An 11,388-nucleotide genomic window follows, 5' to 3' on the forward strand; every position below is an offset into this window, starting at 1 on the left:
TGACTCAAAAACATACTACATTTTAAGGGGTGAAAAACAGGTCGGCGCTCTCGCCACAGGCCGTGGACACCCGTTCCTAACTCCAAGCAGGAGAACTGACCGGCTCTGCTAAGGATGCTGGCACGGAAGCACATGTGGTGCTTGCTTGGAGCCAGCAAACCCAGGGTAATTGCTCAGCACTGACATTATCTGAGCGCCGCAGCAGCCAAGAGCCAGTTCTCCATCCTTCAGTGACAGTTTTACAGCAGATAATGTCTGCACAACACGGGCAGGGAGGCCGAGTCCTCCCTGCTCCTGCCACCCCTCATCCATCTTCCCTGCTTTCCCTTGAAGAAACAAAGGCCCAGGAAAATGAGGCCTTGAAGGATCCCCCCATCCTGTATTTCAAAGCATTTTCTCATTAAGGGGAGGCTGGAGGATTTAAAATTAAACACACAAACACTCTGGCCAGCAGGTTCCCTTTCTAAGGATGCTGCATCTTTCTAAGGATGCAAATTACCAAGTTCTGTGGTCACTTGACTAGGGAAGGCGCTGCCTGGTAGCACGCTCCTGTCTGTTCTATGGACCCTGGAGGAGCCAGGGTGAGGTCGCCGTGCAACAGAAGCATGTAGGACTGTCCTTCCTGCTGGACGTGACCCAGACCCAGACTCCTGGCTGACTCCAGCAGAGACCTGCCAGGGGACCTGGCTGCGGGATCCTCTTACACACGTGATGAAGCTGGGCGGCCTGGCAGGTGGGGGCGACTGGCCACACTGGTGGCTGGAGAAGCCTCCTGCCTCGTCAGCATGGATTGTATCAGGGGGTGACACCTTTCTGCCCTCTTCATGAAAAGGGGGGACAGGTGCCCTTAGTGACTGCCCCCTCCCACCCGAGGAACAGTCGGGGCCTTGGCGTCTGGAGTGACTGGGACAGAGCCAGCGTGCCTAAAAGACCCCAGAATTCCCTCTAAGAAATGCAGCTGTCTGGCTGCACTCCAGGGGGGGGTGCTCAAGGTGACCCTCCACTCGCAGCCTCCCGGGGCTGCTGTGTCGTCTCTGCCCCCAGGAGCTGTGTGCGGGAGGCCTGTGTTCCTCCCTGACGGTCAGGAGGAGCCCCTTCCACGTCAGCAGGCCCCTGTCCCCCGGAAACATGAGTGGAGAAGGTCCACGCGCACCCCAAGGTTTAGGCTGACACCCTGCTCTCTGGCTCGCAAGATCTCCCATTCCACTCCTAGGTTCTGCCCAAGACTGCAAAAGCACTGATTTGAAGGGATATTTACGTTCCTGCGTTCACTGCAGCACTCTCTACAACATATTACAAGCTTTGGAAATAACCTCAGTGTCCCAAGGCAGACGCCTGGATCAGGAATCTGGGGCGGATATGCACCATGGAATACTACTCAGCTGGAAACGAAGATAAACTTTTGCCGTTTGCTACAATATTGGGTGGAGTGAAGGGGATTATGCAAAGCAAATTAAGTCAGAAGGGGAAAGATAAATACCAGATGGTGTCACATATGTGGAATATGGAGAAACAAAATAAAGGGTCATATAAGACCTAACCAATAACAAACCCTAGAAATCTGACTGTAGAACTGAGTCTACCAGAGGCGGGTGGTGACAGCGGAGGCCTCTGGGTGTTCTGGTTGTGGGTGTGGAAACAACACACAAAGGGGGAAGACCTTACACCTCTAAATCACAAGCAATAAACCACTGTTACCTTAAAAAAAAATCATAAACAGAATTATAAACAAAAACAAAGTAAAACCGGGGAGAAGGGTGGGGTCCTCGGGACTCTGCAATCACTGGGGTACCTTGGCCCAGAACCTCTTTCCAGCTACCCTGGCTGCAGTGGGATGGGACCAGAACAATCTGCAGTGCGTTCGGCCGGATTTTCGGTCGGATTTACCGCTCCTCTTCCCCATGGCGGGAGAAAACCAAAGGAATTCCAGCAAGTCTGCAGAATTATACTGACGCTGACCAACTGGAGAACATCCCCATAAACAGCCCGAAGCGTGGCCGCTCTGGTCACCAGCATGGGAAAGGACTCGTGGGGGAGGGGAGGAAGCAGGCATCGTGTAACTGAGACTCACGGACAAAATCAGCTCGTCCTGGTGCAGTCGGACAAGGACGCACGCTCAGCACCGGGAAGAGCTGCTCCCTCGACCCGAGGCGTCGCTGCCTCTGGCAGTGCAGGACGGGACCCAGCGCCTCCTGCACCATCAGGGTTGCAGGATGCCCATTGCTGATGCCAACTTGCGAGCTGCAGCACTGGACCGCAATGGCGACTGGAAACTTCTGTGCCCAGTGACTGAGATCACAGTCTCACACTGGGAGTGTTGAGGCGTGAGGGACTCTAGCAACATTCTCGTTTTATATGTGAGAAATTGAAGGCCCACGGGCAGGATGCAAATGGCCCCCAGCCACAGGGTCAGATTCAGCAGGGTGGAACACAGGGAGGCGACGTGGACAGCAGGCTTGGCAGTCAGGCCTGGTTTGCGAGCGCCCGCCTCATTCGCCCGCTCACTCTCTCATTAACTCGACACACACCTACCGGGGCCTCTCCTGCAGCAGGCCTGCCCCAGGCCCCCATTACTGCCCAGAAGGAGCACCAGACCCAGAGAAGGACCCAGGATGGGCAGACCCCCCTGTACCCCTGCCCTGGTGGGCTGTGAGACAGCCGTGGCCCAGGCACCCACCCAAACTGACCACCAGCCACCCCTGCAGGGTGGGACCATTGCTCTGACCCTTTGACCCTCAGTTTCCCCAAAAGCAAAGTGGGGTGGTCAGGACGATCTCCAAGGTCCCGCTCAGAGCTGTGTATGTCCAAGGAGCACTCGGGAGCGAGCAGGGTGTAACCCGCTGCGGGCAATGGGCGCTGCGGGGAGACCCCCCCCTGCACTGAGCTGGCTGGGTGTGGTGGGGACACTGACAGCCCGCCCAGCCGTACTCTGACTGTGCCCCTGTAGTAGCTGGGGTGGGTTGTAAAGTTGCTTACGCGAGCATGTCAGCTGATGACATTCTGGGGTGTTGTCTGAAAGGGATGCTTCAGCTCCTCAGGCACAAGGCAGAGGGGCTCAGTGCTGAGAAAGCCCTCAGAGCCAGATCTGTCACTTAGCAACAGACGCAGCTCAGGGCTCAGAATAGCGCAGGGAGGGAGCAGGACCCAGCGAGGGAGCTGCGAATCCTCTTAAAAAGAGAAAAAATAGTGCGACTAGGAGGCAGACAGGTAAAAATATCTCCTGCCAGAGGACTGATGGGTCCACAACAATTTTTCTAGCGCAGCACCTGGCAGTGAACTCCAGGGTGGGGGAGGCGCTCACCGGCCATGGAGCCGCTGGAGCCTCTCCAAGGGCAGGCAGGGACCAGGGCCGGGCTCTTCTGGAATGCTGAGGTCAGCCCCTCTGGCACCCAGCTCCTGGGGCTGGGGTCTCTTGCTTGGGAAGGTTAAACCAGGCAACGCAAAGGAATCACTTATTTTCTGAGTCGGACCCATCGGGAGCCGAGTGCAGAAGTCGCCATCTTTGGAAAGTAGGGAGCGGGTGACGGCTGCCCCACGTGCTGAGCCTGGCGTGACCACCCTGTGGCTCATGGGTCTGGGGTGTTCTGCACTCTGCAACTCCAGCAGAGCAGGGGGGAAGCCCTGGAGCCAAGGTCCAGTGGAGACTATGGAGACAAGGTCGGGCTCGCTTTCACTCAGAGAACCCACAGTGTCCCCCCCTTCCTGTGACAGGCCTCTGTGGCCCAAACAGTTCTCCTAATTACCTCGGAGCCTCTGGGCTTCCACGGAGCCCAAAACAGGTCACGCCATTATCACAGACACTACTGTCCTCCAAATTGGTTTTGCTTTTCTGGAACCCCCAGAAGTCACCTGGGACAGGCTGCTCCTGACACACCCTGGCTTTGCTGGCGGCTGCTCAGCTTGGGTTTTCCTGCTTGGGTTTTCCTGCCCCCACCCAGGAGGGAACCCCAGCTCCATTCATGGCCCCTCTCTCCTCCGCCCCCATCCAAGGTGGCCAAGTCCAGCCAGCACCTCTGCACTGTCTGCTCTGCTCCTTCCTGCTCCAGTCGGCCCCTCCCCCCAGCAGCTCCCAACTTGTCATCACTGCAGGAGGCCTTCAGAGGCCCCTTCCGGAAACACCAGGCACCCCTGTCCAGATGCCTTCTCTGAAGCCCGCAGCCCCAGGCCCGCTCCACGACCTCCCTGCCTCCAGCCACTCCTTCCACACAAACCTCTCCCCAACCTCTGGCTGTGACACCTCCCAGTCTCTGAGGGCTCAAGGCCTGCCACCAAGCTTCTCGGCAGTTCTGCCAACCTCAAGTGAGAGTTAATGTCCCTTCCCCTCCCTGCTCAGCACACTCTGCAGACTGCTGTGCCTTCTCACCATCTGGCGCTGCAGTGCAGCTCATCGTTGACTGCCTGGTTCCTTCTCTACCCAGGAAGCTTCCTGAAGGCAGGGCGGAAGGTGCCTTCAGCCTTGAGTTCACCTCCTCTGCCCTGGCCTAGCCAGTGCCTGGCCCACCCAGGAGAGAACCAGGTGCTTACGGATACTTGGGTCAAAATCCTGACCCTGCTGTCACTTCTGAAATGAAGGGACAGAGGTGAAGAGTTAACAGATCTGAGTAGAACGTCAAGGCCGTTGCATACCTAACAAGGGCCCCCTAATAAGGCACAGCCCTGTCACGTATGTGGGGAGGACCCCCAGACTCGGAAGCCACTTTTCTGTTCCCTATTCATCGGCAAAGTAAGGAACGGTATCACCTGCCAATTGCATCTGGTCACCACATGGATAGTGGGAGAAAGGGAAAGGAAAGCGTACTCAGAAGTCAAACAAATGGAAAGGCAAATTTTGACTCCATTTCACAGATTTGGAGGCTTGTATTTTGGCCTCCAAACCATAGCTCCACTGACACCATCTTCACCCCTGCAGTCAAATCCTAGTGTCCGGCTGTCAGAGCTACCCCATGCGTGTGCTCTGGTGAAGTGAAAGAGTGAGTGAGTGACCTGATGCTTGCTAACTCCCCGAACTTTCTAGAGTAGTATTGGATTTCCCAGCTTCACAATTTCCCCACTCTCTGACACTACGTTTGGTACAGAACATCGGATACCCACGTAGAATTCTGGAACCAAGAGGAAACAAGAAGCCTGGCCAAGCTTCACTGACTTGCTGCCTCTTTGAAGGAGTTATGACTTGTGCTTCAGTTTTCCCACCTCAGACAAGATCTTCCTCCTCCTGGAGAAAAAGCCACTAGCTGGGCACAGAGCTGGCACAGAGCCCGCCGGGGCTGGACCTAGCCAAATAACAAGCCCGCCAGGGAAGACAGGGGTCTCTTCCTGCTCCGCGGCATTCACCATGTCCACAGCCAGCATTTGCTTTTCTCAGTGAAGGAGAAAGAGAAGCAGGAAAAGGGGCAGATGGTCCAGAGGGGGAGGAATTGGCACTGGAAATGGTGGGTGGGCCAGCGCCAACACAATCTTTGGGTTCCATTTCATCTTGTCATGTGAGGGGAAATTCATGTCCAGGGAGCGGCAGACAACACCCCCCACTGCCCCGCAATGCATTCCCTCTCATACTAGAATTTAGGTGCTAAGGCAACTTCCGAAGGCAGAATGGGGGGCAGTGACTGTAACACTGACAGCACCAGCATCCAGGTGATACTTCTTGAGAGTGGGCTCTGGATAGCACAATCTCCCTTAATCCCACCAACTGCCACTATTACTCCCATTTTAAAAATAGAGACTCCGAGGGATTAACGACCTATTCATTAATTAGTTATGGTAGAGAATCAAGGGACAAGGGGAGGGAGGGATGCTAGAACATCTGAGGCTAGGGGAAGACCTGGCGGAGGGACTGAACAAGCCGGGTGGATATCCTGGGAAAGCGTACAGGAGGGAGGGAACAGGAAATGCAAGGGCCCTGTGGCAGGTCCAAGACTCCCCAGCGAGGACAAGGACCAGAAAGAAGAGCCACATGTCCAGAGTATCCTGAGCACAGGAGGAGGAAGAGGTGTGAGGCAGAGGTGTGAGGCAGGAGGGGAGAACAGACCTAGAACAGGAGTCAGGAGCCCTGAAGAAGCTTGGGTTTCCTTTCAAAGCTAATGGGAAGCTACTGGAAGTTTTGAGCAGGGATGTGCCAAGGGATGAGGCTGGATGAGGCCTAGGTTTTAAGGAGAGGGAATCAGGGGGTCCCAAGGTGCCAGGCAGGTAGATCCTTGAGGCGGTCTGAATTGGGGGAGGGCAGGTGAAAATAAAAAAGCTTGAGAGAGATGAGAAGGCACAACTAACTCCCTACTCTCCTCACTCATGGGGACCCACAGTAGCAACATGTGGGTCCTCACAGCATCTGCCTCAACACTCTGACCTGGGTTCTCTTAAAGTCACTGACTCCTCTTGTGTCAGAGAGAAACACAGGGATCCAGGGGTGTCCAATTACCTGAGTACCCAGCAGACCGCTGAAGAGCACTTGAGGGATAATGATCAGAAGCCCTTAATTACAGTGCCAACATGATGTCTCTTTCCCGAGAGTGAGAAGGGTGTGTCTCCTTCCTCAGCAGCCCTCAGTGCATCTGGGGAGAGGGCTAGAAGGAGACACTGTTCCCCGGAACAAGCTGCAAGACCCCTCAGAGTGCAGCAAAGGGAGCGAACACATTTGAAGACCTACTGTGCTTATATGTGTAATGTGTCTTCCCCAAAACTTGGAGAAAATGCATCTCATTTTAGACTAAGGGAAGATACTCTCATGCACAAGGTTGCCCAGCCATGAGATGGAGGAGTGGGCTTCAAACTGTGGCCTCCCAAATGCTCATATTATCATTTCATGAACTGTAAGGTCAATGTTTATCGCACAGGAAGAATGTAAAGTTTGCCTCTGTTGAAGTACTGGCCATATTCTTTCTGATAGACTGGTGCTTTCCAGTCTTTTGCATGCCCTGGCTCATGAAGGGCATACTGGCATGGCTCGCTAGAGATCCACCACCCCAAGATGCTCCAGGTTAACACAAGCGGTGAAGGTATCATTATTTTGGGGCCACATACTACCCATCTCTCGGCCTGCTTAGCTCTGCATTGTATCACACTGCCTGGTAAAACAGCACCTCTGGATCTCATTCAGCAAGGAGATTCACCTACCAACATTTCTACCTGAAATCAGGAGCTTCCTCACCTGACCAAATCTTTGCTCCTTTCCCAGAACAAACAACATAATTCACTTGGGGGGGGGCAGGGGAAGGGGAAGCAGCACAGTCCTCTCAGCTCTCCTAAAGGAAGAGCCAGTGACTAGCCAGCAGATGGTCGCATTGGTGTGCCAGGACCGTGGACAGCGCCCGCCCGGCCATTCTGGGCCCCAGGCCGCCCCTATTGACCCAGAGAAAGGGAAGACCACACCCCACTGAATACTCACCTGGTGGCACCTGCTGTAGCCCCCCTCACAGCTCTTGACAGGTAACTTTATCACTTTTAACTTGGAATGGGATTTAAAGAGACAGAGTCTTATCATTAAAGAGAAAATGCTACCAGCAGGAATTCTGGGCACGGACCAATGAATTTTATTTGTAAGTGAAAGAATAGGTGGCAAATTAGTGGTACATGGAATCCAGCAGAAATTCTAATTATACCAGTAATTAGAAGTGATGGAGTATAGTGAAAGGCAACTTGTTATTTTCACATGAACACGGCGTAGGCTCTGGAAGGTAGAAAAACGACTCAGCAGGACAAATGCAGCTGTGAAGATGGTCCCAGAGCCCAGGAGCTGGGTATTATTTCCTACGACCCCCCATTTATCCCCCCTCATCTACAAGAAGCCACAGAGCAAACAGGGCTTCAGATTCAATCCCCAAACTGGAGACACAGGCTGACCCCAACTGTCCTCTAGCAGGACATATCCAGTTCTGAAATGAAAAACATGTAGTTCAATACTCATCTTTCATCTCACAGGTGAGTTTTCTACACTCAGTGAATATCTAATAACAAGAATATATTTAAATTGGCTTTCTTCCTAGAGCAATGATATTTTAATTTAGTTGCTCATGGGGACAGAGGGGAGAGAGAAGTATCAGAGAACTCTGGCCACGAAATGGCTGCCCATGGAGCAAGGGCTTCTGGGAAGGCCTCTCTGTGTCCTCTGGGGATGGGGGAGTGCTCGTATTTATAATCCAGTTATTCGTCCTCACTCACAGAACCTTCCCACAGAACTCAAGGGGGGCTTGGAGATGGCAGGCAGGCTGGGACAGGATGGTCATGTTCCTCTAGGGATGGGGATTTCTCAGAAAGGGCTGGAGAAGCAGGAGTCATCAAATACCACATTTCCCAGAACAGCCACGGACAGGAGTAAGCCAGCCCCAAAGGCAAGAACAGTGGGGCTCCATGGGGCAAGACCAGGAGGTAAGGAGCATCCCTCTGAGACACCCTGGCCAGCCATTGCTGCAAATAACCTTGAATGTCAGTGGTTTTGCTCTGGGGTCAGGGCGTCACGGGAACGGCTGCCAGCCCCTGGCACGCACTCTCCGGCAGAGAAACCTGACCCACCAGAGCCCCCAGCACACACGGGCTGACCTTAGTCCCAGACCTTAGAAGTTCAGGCATCTACTTCACTCTCTCCCTGTTTCCTATGGGCGGAGGCAATTGCCCCCTTTCTCGGAGCATTAACCTAAAGAACTGGTCTCGTAGGACGAGACAACCTCGTCTAGGTAAATCAGCATACATTTATTAAGAACTTATTTTGGAGAAGCAGCCCATGAAGTGTGGAGTCTGACAGACCTGAGCTGAAGTTCTCAGGCTGCCATTCACAGCTTGTATGACCTTGGGCAAATTATCTAACCCCTCTGACCCTCAATTCTTGCATCTCTAACTGCTGATCACAATATCTTGTCTTCTGGGATGGTAGTGAAGATTAAAGGAGACGATGCATGTAGAAGCCTCAGTAAAAAAATGGGTGGTCTCACTATGCCAAACATGGCGTGAGCTGCTGGAATCCAGATCAGCACCCACCCCCCATCAGAGCCCACGCAGCAGGCATTTCCCCAGGATCACTGTCCCACCTGAGTCGGGGGACAGTGCACTGACTGTCACATCTGCCTGTGACACCTGCCTGTGACACTGCTTCTGACGCTGGGAGCTCAGGGCCCAGCCATGGGAAACTGAAGGGAGGGGGGCTGGGAGAGCGCTGCCCAACCTGGGGGCACCACACATTTGACTGTGAGGACTTCTTGCAGCCCCCCGGGAGTGAGTGATAAGCAGACCTGGCTCTAGGGGAAAAGCCCAAATTCATCTTCTCTTTAAGCTATTCTGCTGCTTATCTTAGCAGCTTTAAAGAGATTAATGACGAATGGCTTTGCTACATCCAGCCCACTAGGAAAGGGGGGGCAGGGGACTAGACGCAGGCAGAGGCGCCTGCTTCTCAGGAATCCTCTCGGCTGTGTTTCCATCACCCTTGGAATGTTCTCTGCACCCAGTGGGGAGGGCGCTGAGCCCGAGGCACGGAGCACATGCAGGCCAGCTTGCACACACAAGTACATTTCCAGCAGCAGACTGGAGTCCCCTGGGTCAGCATGGCCTCTTTCTTGCTGCACTGGGGACCCCCTGGTTTGTTTCATTCTTGAGGTGCACCTCTTAGTTCATGACCATGTCTAGACATACTTCAGGAAGAGGAAGCTAAGGGCCCAGGAGCCTCTGGGGGGACAGAGTCACACTCCTCACCTTCCTTTCCAGGAAAGGTCAGTCTTGCCTCTCCTGGACAGCTCCCTTGCAGCCTGCAACTTCACTGTGGATAGGACAGACAGGGGGACGGTGGCCAGACCTGCGCAGAGAGCAGGGACCCTGGAGTCCACTTGGTAGGTGCTGCAGCTTGGTTCAGGCCACAGTCATGATCAGTCCTGTGCAGCAAGGCCTGGGCTGGAGTCGCCCCCTGAAACTCTGCAAGTAGTCAAGGCCCCCCACGAATCCCACTTTCCCCTTATACCTCCCAGAGCCCTGCCCTCACGAAGGCACTAAGGCTTCCTCATGCGAGGTCTCCCAGGGCAGACCTGAGGGTTGGACACGGGTCAATTCAATGTTGAGTCATGGGTCCTTCTTGACTAACCGGGAAGACAGCCCCTCACACCTACAGCCCCTCTCATACCCAGGAACAAGGAAGGACAAGTCACTGTAGCTAAAGCATATAGAGAAAGGTGTGGGGACAGACAACTAAGGAGCATCTGCCACGTATCCAGCAAAAAAAAAAAAAAAAAAAAAACCTGTGAAAAGGTACCATAAGCATCCCTGTTTTACGACCAAGAAACGGAGCTTCCAGAAATAAAGTGACTTGCCCAAGGTCGCCCCACTGGCATATGGCAGAGCGCTGGGTCCAGCCCCACCATAATCACAGAGCCTCTCCCCAGTCTCCTCCAGCCCCTCCCAACCTGGCCCTGCGCCCCTTCAGGTGGGGGGCCGGAGCTTAGCACCCTGGCTCACGGCCAGGCAGCCTGAGCTCTACTCAGCTCACGCTTGGGTCACTGCCTCCAGCACTTGGAGTTCCTGCTGTTGCTGCTCACGGGTCTGCTAGCGAACTGCCAGCTCACAGACACGACACGGCTGCACGTGACTGACTCAGGCCAAGCAAACTCACGCCAATCCGAGCGGTGGGCACGACTTGCCGCCTGCTCTGAGTCACCCTCTAGGCTGAGCGGCAGGGAGTCACTCGCAATACCACCTACTGAGCTGCAGCTGCTCCTTAAGAAAAAGCCAGCGAAGGAGCCACAGCTTGCGACGGCCCCACGAATGGGCCACGGCCAAGAACAACCAGGTGTGACCTCAAAGCCCTCTCTGCCCAGGTCTGCCTCACCTGGCCCTCGGGCTAATGTGAGTCCAGTGGGAGACACAAGAAGCCCCCCCCCCACCCTGGTTATTCTGAACTTGTTATCCAGACCTCAATCTGTATGACCGCCTAAAGCTTTGGTTGAAACACCTGTATTTGTAACCCTGTTACAGGGTTATTTTTCCTTCGTGGATTTCCTGTTAAAAGAGGGCAGTGTCGCCCCCTGCCCCTCCCCCCCAAATCTCCCTTCTCTACATCACACCCCCTTCTGCCCCAGCGCCATCTGCCTGTAGGCAAGGCTGACCTGCCCCAAAGGTAACTCCAGCTGGAAATTTCCTAACGCAGAGTCCATTAAAATATTTCTCTAAGAAGGAAAGAGGAGCGGGATCTTTTTCTTTTCTCTTTGTAATTACATTGGACATCAACTGCGTCCTGAAAGGTGGGTGTCTTCGAGGTCTCTGAACATTTGGAGCCCTGACCGGGCTGTTTGGGATTTCAAAGGAAACAAGCTTCCTTTCCAGGCGGCAGCGCCCCAGAGGTAGCGGCCCCCGCGGGAGTGCTGCGAACGTCGCAGGAGAGCTCGGCGCGCACAGGTATAAATGTGGCCGCGGCCTCTCTCC

Source organism: Condylura cristata, unplaced genomic scaffold (assembly GCF_000260355.1).
Source record: "Condylura cristata isolate star-nosed mole 26May11 unplaced genomic scaffold, ConCri1.0 scaffold00026, whole genome shotgun sequence".
In the NCBI taxonomy this organism is placed as follows: Eukaryota; Metazoa; Chordata; class Mammalia; order Eulipotyphla; family Talpidae; genus Condylura; species Condylura cristata.